Consider the following 12,788-nt stretch of genomic DNA (forward strand, 5'->3'; position numbering starts at 1 on the left):
TGTACTGCCTATATTTTCAGGGAAACGCACTGTCTATTATTTAATTTGATCAGGTTAGGACAGCACATACAAACTGCATTTAGTCCAATAAAAATACAGGACATTATTAGGGTGATAAATAAAAGGCAGTTGCTCCATGACACAAGAGCACTCTCTAGTGGAACAAAAGCTTACAGCACCTGGTATTCCCAGGCCGTCTCCCATCCAAGTACTAACCAGGCCCAATCCTCTTCATCTTCCGACATCAGACGAGATCGGATGTATTCAGATTGGTACGGCCGTAAGCAAGTGAACAACTATTGGTACACTATATAAAGACATGAACAAAATTTACCAGTGATTCGAATTTCCGTTGCAACTTAATGAACCGACAAAAACAAAGGCTGAATGTACTGCCTATATTTTGAGGGGAAACGCTTTGTCTATTATTTAATTTGACCAGGGCAGGGCAGCACATACAAACTGCATTTAGTCCAATAAAAATACATGATATTATTAGGGTGATAAATAAAAGGCAGTTGCTCCATGACACATATATTTTGAGGGAAACGCACTGTTGATTATTTAAATTGATCAGGGCAGGGCAGGGCAGCACATACAAACTGCATTTAGTCCAATACAATTACATGATATTATTAGGGTGATACATAAAAGGCAGTTGCTCCATGACACAAGAGTACTCTCTAGTGGAACAAAAAGCTTACAGCACCTGGTATTCCCAGGCAGTCTCCCATCCAAGTACTAACCAGGCCCAATCCTGCTTAGCTTCCGAGATCGGACTAGATCAGGCATATTTAGGCAGGTATGGCCGTAAGCGCAGGAACAACTCTTGGTACACTATATAAAGACATGAACAAAATGTATCGGCGATTCGTATTTCCATGCAACTTAATGAACCAACTAAAAACAAAGGCTGAATGTACTGCCTATATTTTCAGGGAAACGCACTGTCTATTTTTAATTTGATCAGGTTAGGACAACACATACAAACTGCATTTAGTCAATAAAATACATGATATTATTAGGGTGATAAATAAAAGGCAGTTGCTCCATGACACATATATTTTGAGGGAAACGCTTTGTCTATTATTTAATTTGACCAGGGCAGGGCAGCACATACAAACTGCATTTAGTCCAATAAAAATACATGATATTATTAGGGTGATAAATAAAAGGCAGCTGCTCCATGACACATATATTTTGAGGGAAATGCACTGTCTATTATTTAAAATGATCAGGGCAGGGCAGGGCAGCACATACAAACTGCATTTAGTCCAATAAAAATACATGATATTATTAGGGTGATAAATAAAAGGCAGTTGCTCCATGACACAAGAGCACTCTCTAGTGGAACAAAAAGCTTACAGCACCTGGTATTCCCAGGCAGTCTCCCATCCAAGTACTAACCAAGCCCAATCCTGCTTAGCTTCCGAGATCAGACGAGATCGTGTGTATTCAGGCTGGTATGGCCGTAAGCAAGTGAACAACTCTTGGTACACTATATAAAGACATTAACAAAATTTACCAGTGATTCGAATTTCCGTGCATCTTAATGAACCGACTAAAAACAAAGGCTGAATGTACTGCCTATATTTTGAGTGAAATGCACTGTCTATTATTTAAATTGATCAGGGCAGGGAGGGGCACATACAAACTGCATTTAGTCCAATAAAAATACATGATATTATTAGGGTGATAAATAAAAGGCAGTTGCTCCATGACACAAGAGCACTCTCTAGTGGAACAAAAAGCTTACAGCACATGGTATTCCCAGGCGGTATCCCATCCAAGTACTAACCAGGCCCAATCCTGCTTAGCTTCCGAGATCAGACGAGATCGTGTGTATTCAGGCTGGTATGGCCGTAAGCAAGTGAACAACTCTTGGTACACTATATAAAGACATTAACAAAATTTACCAGTGATTCGAATTTCCGTGCATCTTAATGAACCGACTAAAAACAAAGGCTGAATGTACTGCCTATATTTTGAGGGAAACGCTTTGTCTATTATTTAATTTGACCAGGGCAGGGCAGCACATACAAACTGCATTTAGTCCAATAAAAATACATGATATTATTAGGGTGATAAATAAAAGGCAGCTGCTCCATGACACATATATTTTGAGTGAAATGCACTGTCTATTATTTAAATTGATCAGGGCAGGGCAGGGCAGCACATACAAACTGCATTTAGTCCAATAAAAATACATGATATTATTAGGGTGATAAATAAAAGGCAGTTGATCCATGACACAAGAGCACTCTCTAATGGAACAAAAGCTTACAGCACATGGTATTCCCAGGCGTGTATCCCATCCAAGTACTAACCAGGCCCCATCCTGCTTAGCTTCCGAGATCAGACGAGATCGGGTGTATTTTTTTTTTTTTTTTTTTAAATAACCCATCATAGCTTTACAGCTTATTTTTTTTTTACATATCATAGCTTCATATTTCACATCACATCTTCACATCTCATAGCTTCACAGCTTATTTTTACATATCATAGCTTCATATTTCACATCACATCTTCACATCTCATAGCTTCACAGCTTATTTTTACATATCATAGCTTCATATTTCACATCACATCTTCACATCTCATAGCTTCACAGCTTATTTTTTTTTACATATCATAGCTTCATATTTCACATCACATCTTCACATCTCATAGCTTCACAGCTTATTTTTACATATCATAGCTTCATATTTCACATCACATCTTCACATCTCAGCATATAACACAGATTATCAGTCCACGTCATAGCTTCTTACATGCTTTTTACAGCAACTGGTATTCCAAGGTGGTCCCCCATCCAAGTACTAACCAGCCCTAAACCTGCTTAGCTTCCGAGATCTGACGAGATCGGGTGTATTCAGGCTGGTATGGCCGTAAGCGAGTGAACAACTCTTGGTACACTATATAAAGAAATGAACAAAATTTACCAGTGATTCGAATTTCCGTGCAACTTAATGAACCGACTAAAAACAAAGGCTGAATGTAATGCCTATATTTTGAGGGGAACGCTTTGTCTATTATATAATTTGACCAGGGCAGCACAAACAAACTGCATTTAGTCCAATAAAAATACATGATATTATTAGGGTGATAAATAAAAGGCAGTTGCTCCATGACATATATATTTTGAGTGAAATGCACTGTCTATTATTTAAATTGATCAGGGCAGGGCAGGGCAGCACATACAAACTGCATTTAGTCCAATAAAAATACATGATATTATTAGGGTGATAAATAAAAGGCAGTTGCTCCATGACACAAGAGCACTCTCTAGTGGAACAAAAAGCTTACAGCACATGGTATTCCCAGGCGGTATCCCATCCAAGTACTAACCAGGCCCCATCCTGCTTAGTTTCCGAGATCAGACGAGATCGGGTGTATTCAGGCTGATATGGCCGTAAGCGAGTGAACAACTCTTGGTACACTATATAAAGAAATGAACAAAATTTACCAGTGATTCGAATTTCCGTGCAACTTAATGAACCGACTAAAAACAAAGGCTGAATGTACTGCCTATATTTTGAGGGGGGACGCTTTGTCTATTATATAATTTGACGGCAGGGCAGCACATACAAACTGCATTTAGTCCAATAAAAATACATGATATTATTAGGGTGATAAATAAAAGGCAGTTGCTCCATGACATATATATTTTGAGGGAAACGCACTGTCCATTATTTAAATTGATCAGGGCAGGGCAGGGCAGGGCAGCACATACAAACTGCATTTAGTCCAATAAAAATACATGATATTATTAGGGTGATAAATAAAAGGCAGTTGCTCCATGACACAAGAGCACTCTCTAGTGGAACCAAAATCTTACAGCACCTGATATTCCCAGGCAGTCTCCCATCCAAGTACTATCCAGGCCCAATCCTGCTTAGCTTCCGAGATCGGACGAGATCAGGCATATTCAGGATGGTATGGCCATAAGCGCAGGAACAACTCTTGGTACACTATATAAAGAAATGAACAAAATGTATCAGTGATTCGTATTTCCATGCAACTTAATGAACAGACTAAAAACAAAGGCTGAATGTACTGCTTATATTTTCAGGGAAACGCACTGTCTATTATTTAATTTGATCAGGTTAGGACAGCACATACAAACTGCATTTAGTCCAATAGAAATACAGGATATTATTAGGGTGATAAATAAAAAGGCAGTTGCTCCATGACACAAGAGCACTCTCTAGTGGAACAAAAAGCTTTCAGCACCTGGTATTCCCAGGCGGTCTCCCATCCAAGTACTAACCAGGCACAATCCTGCTTATCTTCCGAGATCAGACAGATCGGGCATATTCAGGCTGGTATGGCCGTAAGCGAGTGAACAACTCTTGGTACACTATATGAAGACATGAACAAAATTTACCAGTGATTCGAATTTCCGTGCAACTTAATGAACCGACTAAAAACAAAGGCTGAATGTACTGCCTATATTTTGAGGGAAACGCTTTTGTCTATTATTTAATTTGACCAGGGCAGGGCAGGGCAGCACATACAAACTGCATTTAGTCCAATAAAAATACATGATATTATTAGGTGATAAATAAAAGGCAGTTGCTCCATGACACATATATTTTGAGGGAAAACGCACTGTCTATTATTTAAATTGATCAGGGCAGGGCAGGTCACCACATACAAACTGCATTTAGTCCAATAAAAATACATGATATTATTAGGGTGATAAATAAAAGGCAGTTGCTCCATGACACATATATTTTGAGGCAAACGCACTGTCCATTATTTAAATTGATCAGGGCAGGGCAGGGCAGCACATACAAACTGCATTTAGTCCAATAAAAATACATGATATTATTAGGGTGATAAATAAAAGGCAGTTGCTCCATGACACAAGAGCACTCTCTAGTGGAACCAAAATCTTACAGCACCTGGTATTCCCAGGCAGTCTCCCATCCAAGTACTATCCAGGCCCAACACTGCTTAGCTTCCGAGATCTGACGAGATCAGGCATATTCAGGATGGTATGGCCATAAGCGCAGGAACAACTCTTGGTACACTATATAAAGAAATGAACAAAATGTATCAGTGATTCGTATTTCCATGCAACCTAATGAACAGACTAAAAACAAAGGCTGAATGTATTGCTTATATTTTCAGGGAAACGCACTGTCTATTACTTAATTTGATCAGGTTAGGACAGCACATACAAACTGCATTTAGTCCAATAGAAATACAGGATATTATTAGGGTGATAAATAAAAGGCAGTTGCTCCATGACACAAGAGCACTCTCTAGTGGAACAAAAAGCTTACAGCACCTGGTATTCCCAGGCGGTCTCCCATCCAAGTACTAACCAGGCACAATCCTGCTTATCTTCCGAGATCAGACGAGATCGGGCATATTCAGGCTGGTATGGCCGTAAGCGAGTGAACAACTCTTGGTACACTATATGAAGACATGAACAAAATTTACCAGTGATTCGAATTTCCGTGCAACTTAATGAACCGACTAAAAACAAAGGCTGAATGTACTGCCTATATTTTGAGGGAAACGCTTTGGCTATTATTTAATTTGACCAGGGCAGGGCAGGGCAGCACATACAAACTGCATTTAGTCCAATAAAAATACATGATATTATTAGGGTGATAAATAAAAGGCAGTTGCTCCATGACACATATATTTTGAGGAAAAACGCACTGTCTATTATTTAAATTGATCAGGGCAGGGCAGGTCACCACATACAAACTGCATTTAGTCCAATAAAAATACATGATATTATTAGGGTGATAAATAAAAGGCAGTTGCTCCATGACACATATATTTTGAGAGAAACGCACTGTCTATTATTTAATTTGATCAGGGCAGGGCAGGGCAGCACATACAAACTGCATTTAGTCCAATAAAAATACATGATATTATTAGGGTGATAAATAAAAGGCAGTTGCTCCATGACACATATATTTTGAGGAAAACGCACTGTCTATTATTTAAATTGATCAGGGCAGGGCAGGTCACCACATACAAACTGCATTTAGTCCAATAAAAATACATGATATTATTAGGGTGATAAATAAAAGGCAGTTGCTCCATGACACATATATTTTGAGGGAAACGCACTGTCTATTATTTAATTTGATCAGGGCAGGGCAGGGCAGCACATACAAACTGCATTTAGTCCAATAAAAATACATGATATTATTATGGTGATAAATAAAAGGCAGTTGCTCCATGACACAAGAGCACTCTCTAGCGGAACAAAAAGTTTACAGCACATGGTATTCCCTGGCGGTCTCCCATCAAAGTACTAACCAGGCCCAATCCTGCTTAGCTTCCGAGATCAAACGAGATCGGGTGTATTTTTTATTTTTTTTTATTAACCCATCATAGCTTTTTACAGCTTATTTTTTTACATATCATAGCTTCATATTTCACAGCTTATTTTTACATATCATAGCTTCATATTTCACATCACATCTTCACAGCTTATTTTTACATATCATAGATTCATATTTCACATCACATCTTCACATCTCATAGCTTCACAGCTATATTTTTACATATCATAGCTTCATATTTCACATCACATCTTCACATTTCATAGCTTCACAGCTTATTTTTACATATCATAGCTTCATATTTCACATCACATCTTCACATCTCATAGCTTCACAGCTTATTTTTTTACATATCATAGCTTCATATTTCACATCACATCTTCACATCTCAGCCTATAACACAGATTATCAGTCCACGTCATAGCTTCTTACATGCTTTTACAGCAACTGGTATTCCAAGGTGGTCCCCCATCCAAGCACTAACCAGCCCTAAACCTGCTTAGCTTCCGAGATCTGACGAGATCGGGTGTATTTTTTTTTTTCTCTTTTTATTATCAAAAAATTCAATTTTTTACAATATTTACAGTACAATATTACAATGAACAATACAGAAGACACTATCCTAACATAGGCAGGTGAACAATTCACCCCCTATCAAATCAAAGAACCCAAAGAAATAAAAATACAAAAAACTCAGACATGACTAAGACATAACAAATTCCACCCACAAAATAGGCAGATAAAAGCCACCCCCTACCAAATAAAATAAACAAAGAAAATATTCAAAATAATTCTTTCAAAAATTAAAGATCCTCCACCATCCCTTGCAACAACCTCAACAAAATGTTCATCAAAATCTTCCATCCCATAATTACACCATCCTTATTCACTAATCAACATAAAATACATAATCTAATATAGACATTAGACATACTCCATTTCAGAAGTTAACCCTAACTCCCCCTCCTCCCTCCTCCATAGACACTAAAGTACTCCCCTTTATAAACATACTTTCAAATTTCTCTAGTTTTGCATTATACATTAATTCCACCTGCTTTCTTAAACCTGCTTTAAAGATTACCCAGACATTCACCTTTTTCCCTTCAAAATGTTTCATATTCCTTCTACAGTAAATTGCATACCTCACAAAACTCAAAACAATATTCAACAGGTACACATTCACACCCAAACATTTCCCCATTACTCCAAATAATATTAACCTATCCCATACAAAACTTTCTAAAAACTCTTTTCTCCAGTGCCTCCACAACAAAATTTTTACTTCCTTAAAAAAACCTGTCAGACTTGGACATTCAACAAATAAATGCAATAAAGACTCTGGCTTCATCATACACACATCACATTCCCGCCGTACATCGCGGTTTATCTGATGTAAAATAATATTTGTGTATATACGATTATGCCGTATCATAAAATCCATGTTCTCACAATTTCGTTTATTCCCAAACAAACCCAAATTCTCCCACATCAAAGAAACATCCAAATCAATAAACATTTTTCTCCACATCCTCTCAGCCGCAGGCCTCACACACACAGACTTCAACATACACTTGTACAATCTTTTCTGTGTTACTTTTGATAAAACTTGTTTCCCCGATCCTTTACCCACATAGAGACTTGGCAGCACATACAAGTCCTCATATTCCCCCTCCCCATTTATCACTTTTATCCACTCACCCGGAATGCATAATTTAATTCTTTCGTATATCTGCAATACTAATTTTCTCTCCACTGTATCATCAACCTCCCACACAGTATCCAGAATTGCCTGCCCCCTTAAAAACCCCGGTATAACCTCGTAAAGAAAATATTTTACCAATATTAACCCAGCCTTCATGAACATTTTGTTGTACAGCACCTTCCCACCACTCTCTATTTTCGGATTCAAAAACACAGGCTGATTAAATATGTTGTCCTTATTTGTACATGTGTACTCAATCTTAGGAAGAAATTCCCCCCCATGCCAAGAACACCTCTTTATAGAACTCAGGCAAACCCTCCAACATATCCTTCTTCCATGACATCAATAATCCACTTTCTTCACAACCCCCACTTCTGTACAAAAAATGTTTAAAAAACCTTTTCCATCCATAATCTACCTCCCCATATAAGTATTTTTGCACAGTTTTTATTCTCATTGCTTTTCTCTTCACATCCAGATCCACCAATTTCAACCCCCATCCTTTAAATCCGAGATAAGAGTTGCCCTTGCAATCCTAGTCCCCTTCCCCTCCCATAGGAAATCTGTAACCAAACCATTGAATTCTTTTAACACCCATTGTGGCATATCCAACGAACCTAGAACATAGATACATTTGGATGCCACCAAAGAATTAATCACCACCACCTTCCCCCTCAAGAACAGTTTTCTTGCCTTCCAATAGGATAGAGTATGTTTTATTTTATTCAAAACCCCAGTCCATGTCTCATCTCTCGTCCCTTCTTTATCCACCCCCAAAACCACCCCTAAAGTCTTTATATAACCTTCAGCCTTTTTGAAAGGGAATCCACAGTCCACTTTTTTCATCTATCCCCACATACATTATTTCAGATTTTTCAACATTAAGTTTTGCCCCTGATGCCTTGCCATATACCTCAAAACACTCCATTACATTCTTCACACTTTCAACATCTATCACAGTACATGTAGTATCATCCGCATATTGCTGTATAACACTCTCCCCCCATCCGGTATCCGTATACCTCGAATTAATTTGTTTGCTTTAATCATTGCTGCAAGCGGCTCCACCGATAAACTATAAAGAGCAGCTGATAACGGACATCCCTGCCTTACAGATCTCTCCAGAGGAAAATAATCTGTTAAAATCCCATTACATTTTACTCTGCTCCTTGCATATCCATTCAGTAGTCTAATCCAACCTATCATTCTTTCACCAAACCCAAATTTCCCAAGTGTACGCAGTAAAAAGGAATGATCAACTCTATCAAAAGCCTTATTTAGATCCAAACTCATCACAAACCCCCCTTCCTCCCCCATATGCTTTATCACATCCCTTATTGTTCCCACTGTGTCAGAAATATCCCTCCCTGGTACACTATATCCTTGTGTCTCTGCTATTACTCCTCCCATAACTTTTTTAACTCTATTAGCTAAGACCTTGGCTAAGATCTTATAATCACAATTTAAAAGTGTCAACGGTCGATAATTATCCAAATTTACACGACTCCCCTTTATTTTTATACAGTATGGTTAAAACTCCTGTGGCTTGTGAATCTGGCACCACTTGAGTCTTTTCAATATATTCATACAGTTTTCTTAAAATTGGAGCCAACAAATCTGCAAAAGATTTATAAAATTCCGCAGTTAGGCCATCAGACCCCCGGACTCCTATTGCAATTAGCATCTAATATGGCCTCCTTAATGTCAGTTAGACTCATATCTTCATCACACATGTTTTTTTTCCCCTTCTGTTAACTTAGTATCCACGTGTTCAAGCACCTTATCCATACAGGAATCATTAACCTCTTCTTTTTAAATAAGCATTCATAATATCTCTCGACCGTATCCAGAATCCCCACCAAATCATTAACCTTTTCCCCTTTATCATTAATTAACTCCGTAATATAAATCTTCTCTTGTCTTCTTTTTCTAAATTCAAGAAAAATGAAGTACACCTTTCCCCCCTCTATCGCATATTGCACTCTACTCCTTACAATAGCCGCATTACATTTCTTCTTCTCATATTCATCAAGTGCATCCTTAGCCAGTAAATAATCCTCCACCCCATGACCTTCATCCTTTTCTATACACTCAAGTTCATGTTTAACCTTCTTACGTAGTTCCCTCTCCTTCTTTTTCAAAAAATAATTCCTCTTAACAGCATATTTTATAGTCAATTCCTTACATTTGGTTTTCAGCTCCTCCCACCACAACCCCATATTCACCTCCATTAACTGTTGTCTTTTGGCCTCCCCAATACATTCTGATATCATCTCAATATAATTTTCCTCCTCTAGCAAGCTATTATTTAAACACCACAGCCCACCAGATTTAGTATGTGTCCTTACTCCACAAGAAAATACCACCGCCGCATGATCACTAAAAGCTGTAAAAACATACTTAATTTCTTTCATAAAATTCCTTAAACCCTCATTTACTAAAACCAGATCTATTCGCGTCTGTTTCAACTCCCCTAAAACCACCTGCCTTCTAGAAATTCCTCTCTTGTTCGGATTCTCCTCCCCTCCATATATCAATCAAACTGTTTTCAAACATAATCTTCCTTAAGACCCCCCTAGATACGTCATTTCTAAAAATAGCTCCCCTTTTCATATCTAATCTATTCATTTTTACATTAAAATCCCCTACTAAAATACAGTTACCCTTACACCATTTCCCTACTTCTAAAAATAAATTCTTTCGCTCTATCTCTTTATTCGGCGCATAAATATTTATAATCCTAAAAACCCTATTCATATATTCAAAATCCAAAATTAAAATCCTCCCATTATTATCATTATATATCTTCTTCACATTTTCTACTACATCCTTCCTTAATAAAATTGCAACCCCACTTGAATTTCCCCTGCCATTGTTAACATAAATAAAATCCCTCCATATTTTTTTAACTCCTAAAACACATGCATTATCCCAGTGCGTCTCTTGAATACATAAAATATCTGAATTCTTCATTTGTACTATTCTATTAAATTTTCCCATAGTTCTCAAACCATTTGCATTTATTGACATTATATTTACCATTCTAATAAATAATAAAATAGTAAAATATAAATTCATTATCCTCTACCTGTTATCCAGTTTCTTTCCTCTTCCCCCCTTTCCCTCTCCCTCTTCCCCCGCTTTCCTCTTCCTGTATCCTTCCCTCGTTCTTTCACTCTTTTCTCCATCATCCGTGTCCGATATCTCCTCCAAGTCCATGTTATCCAGCCAACTCAACTTCTTGTCACCCTCATCCGTTGTGCTCCCCATGTTCATCTCCGTCTCTGGTATTGTCATCGTTGTGCTCCCCGTGTTCATCTCCGTCTCATGTATAGCCGTCGTTGTCGTTTCTGTTATTGTTCTCAAACTCGAACCCCTCTCCATTTCTTCACCCCCCGAGGTACTTGTTAGTACTGTGCTATCCCCCAAAACCTGTGAGTCCCCCCGTGCTTCCCCCCAGTCCACTCCCCCTCCTCCTGAAAACTTCCTCTTCTTATTTCTGAGTCCATACTACTCCCAATTTCATTCATCTTCTGGTCCTTCTCCCTTCTTCCTTCCTCCGTCTCTCCACTCTCCACCACGTCCTCTCCTCCATCTTCTTCTCCTTCTTGCGACAATACACCTGCTTCCTCGAATAGTGCTTGACTCCCCTCTTCAGCCATAACCTCTCCACAGTTGCACTCCGCCAATCTCTTTCTGCATCCACCACAGAAATTCCTTTCCTTCTCTCCGACACATTCTCTCGCATAGTGTCCTTGCTTGCCACATTTGAAACACTTAAATTCAGGGCAGTCTTTAACTATGTGCCCGGGTTGAATACACAACCGACACACTCTGACCTGTTTGTCATGAAGGACCCTAAAATATTCTGCTCCTCCAACGTCTCAATTCTTGTAGAGTAAGGCAATGATGTCACTTTTTCTGTGAACTTGACTTTGCAAAAACGTGTCCCATCAACCACCTCCGTTCCTGGCCAAACTCTCCTCCTTTTCTCCGAAACGGCTTCCACTCCCCAGCTACTCAGCTTACCCAGTATCACACCATCTTCTACATATACTGGGAGATTCATAAAAGACACCACCAATTCCTTCACATTAACATCTCTCGCCAAAATCCTGGTGTCCTTTATCCATATTCCATCCATTAAACGTTCTTTTCCTTTTCCGTTTCTCATCGTAACTTCATACTTTTTTTCTCCTTTCATTCGGCATCCCACCACCTCTCCACACCCCTCCTTAATTGCTCGTAGTAGTTCCATTGTCGTCACTTTGTCTTCTCCTACCAACTCAATTGCCACCGTGTATTCTTTGCCATATTTCATTCCTTCTTTATCTTCATTTTTCTTCCGTTGCGCCCTTTCGTTGTCTTTGTCCATTCCGTTTGTCATTTCCATGTTGTCCGTCATAGTGATTCAAAAAAAGAATCCGAAAAGAAAAAAACTCTCCCCCAAGCAGCAAAACTGCAAGGGGGGAAGACTAACCAAACTTAAAACTATTCAACTGCAAGAACAAACAAAAAATATATTTCGAAATCCAAATAATTAACAAAAATAGCTCTCGAGCAAACACTCTTCAGCAAACACTCACTCACAGCTCAAACCTCGCACCTGTCGTCACTTCTCCAATCAGGATGGGCGTATTCAGGCTGGTATGGCCGTAAGCGAGTGAATAACTCTTGGTACACTATATAAAGACATGAACAAAATGTATCAGCGATTCGAATTTCCGTGCAACTTAATGAACCGACTAAAAACAAAGGCTGAATGTAATGCC

The 12,788-nt window shown here is 38.5% G+C and overlaps 7 non-coding genes and 3 pseudogenes across 7 annotated transcripts; all 10 read right to left on the reverse strand.

Moving 5' to 3' along the window:
* Positions 1–167: 167 nt before the first annotated feature.
* LOC123486728 lies at positions 168–286 on the reverse strand (annotated as a pseudogene).
* Positions 287–697: 411 nt separating this feature from the next.
* LOC123486769 lies at positions 698–816 on the reverse strand (annotated as a pseudogene).
* A 542-nt stretch (positions 817–1,358) lies between these two features.
* On the reverse strand, positions 1,359–1,477 carry LOC123486751. The gene has a single exon (XR_006659492.1). It is a non-coding gene; the product is annotated as a 5S ribosomal RNA (ribosomal RNA).
* A 272-nt stretch (positions 1,478–1,749) lies between these two features.
* LOC123486754 lies at positions 1,750–1,868 on the reverse strand. The gene has a single exon (XR_006659495.1). It is a non-coding gene; the product is annotated as a 5S ribosomal RNA (ribosomal RNA).
* Positions 1,869–2,775: 907 nt separating this feature from the next.
* Positions 2,776–2,894, reverse strand: LOC123486765. Its single transcript, XR_006659506.1, has one exon. It is a non-coding gene; the product is annotated as a 5S ribosomal RNA (ribosomal RNA).
* A 405-nt stretch (positions 2,895–3,299) lies between these two features.
* On the reverse strand, positions 3,300–3,418 carry LOC123486767. Its single transcript, XR_006659508.1, has one exon. It is a non-coding gene; the product is annotated as a 5S ribosomal RNA (ribosomal RNA).
* A 413-nt stretch (positions 3,419–3,831) lies between these two features.
* Positions 3,832–3,950, reverse strand: LOC123486755. Its single transcript, XR_006659496.1, has one exon. It is a non-coding gene; the product is annotated as a 5S ribosomal RNA (ribosomal RNA).
* Positions 3,951–4,221: 271 nt separating this feature from the next.
* Positions 4,222–4,339, reverse strand: LOC123486721 (annotated as a pseudogene).
* A 556-nt stretch (positions 4,340–4,895) lies between these two features.
* LOC121560635 lies at positions 4,896–5,014 on the reverse strand. The gene has a single exon (XR_005999047.1). It is a non-coding gene; the product is annotated as a 5S ribosomal RNA (ribosomal RNA).
* A 270-nt stretch (positions 5,015–5,284) lies between these two features.
* Positions 5,285–5,403, reverse strand: LOC121560641. Its single transcript, XR_005999050.1, has one exon. It is a non-coding gene; the product is annotated as a 5S ribosomal RNA (ribosomal RNA).
* Between the last annotated feature and the right edge of the window lie 7,385 nt (positions 5,404–12,788).

Source organism: Coregonus clupeaformis, unplaced genomic scaffold, assembly GCF_020615455.1.
Source record: "Coregonus clupeaformis isolate EN_2021a unplaced genomic scaffold, ASM2061545v1 scaf1318, whole genome shotgun sequence".
Taxonomy (NCBI): Eukaryota; Metazoa; Chordata; class Actinopteri; order Salmoniformes; family Salmonidae; genus Coregonus; species Coregonus clupeaformis.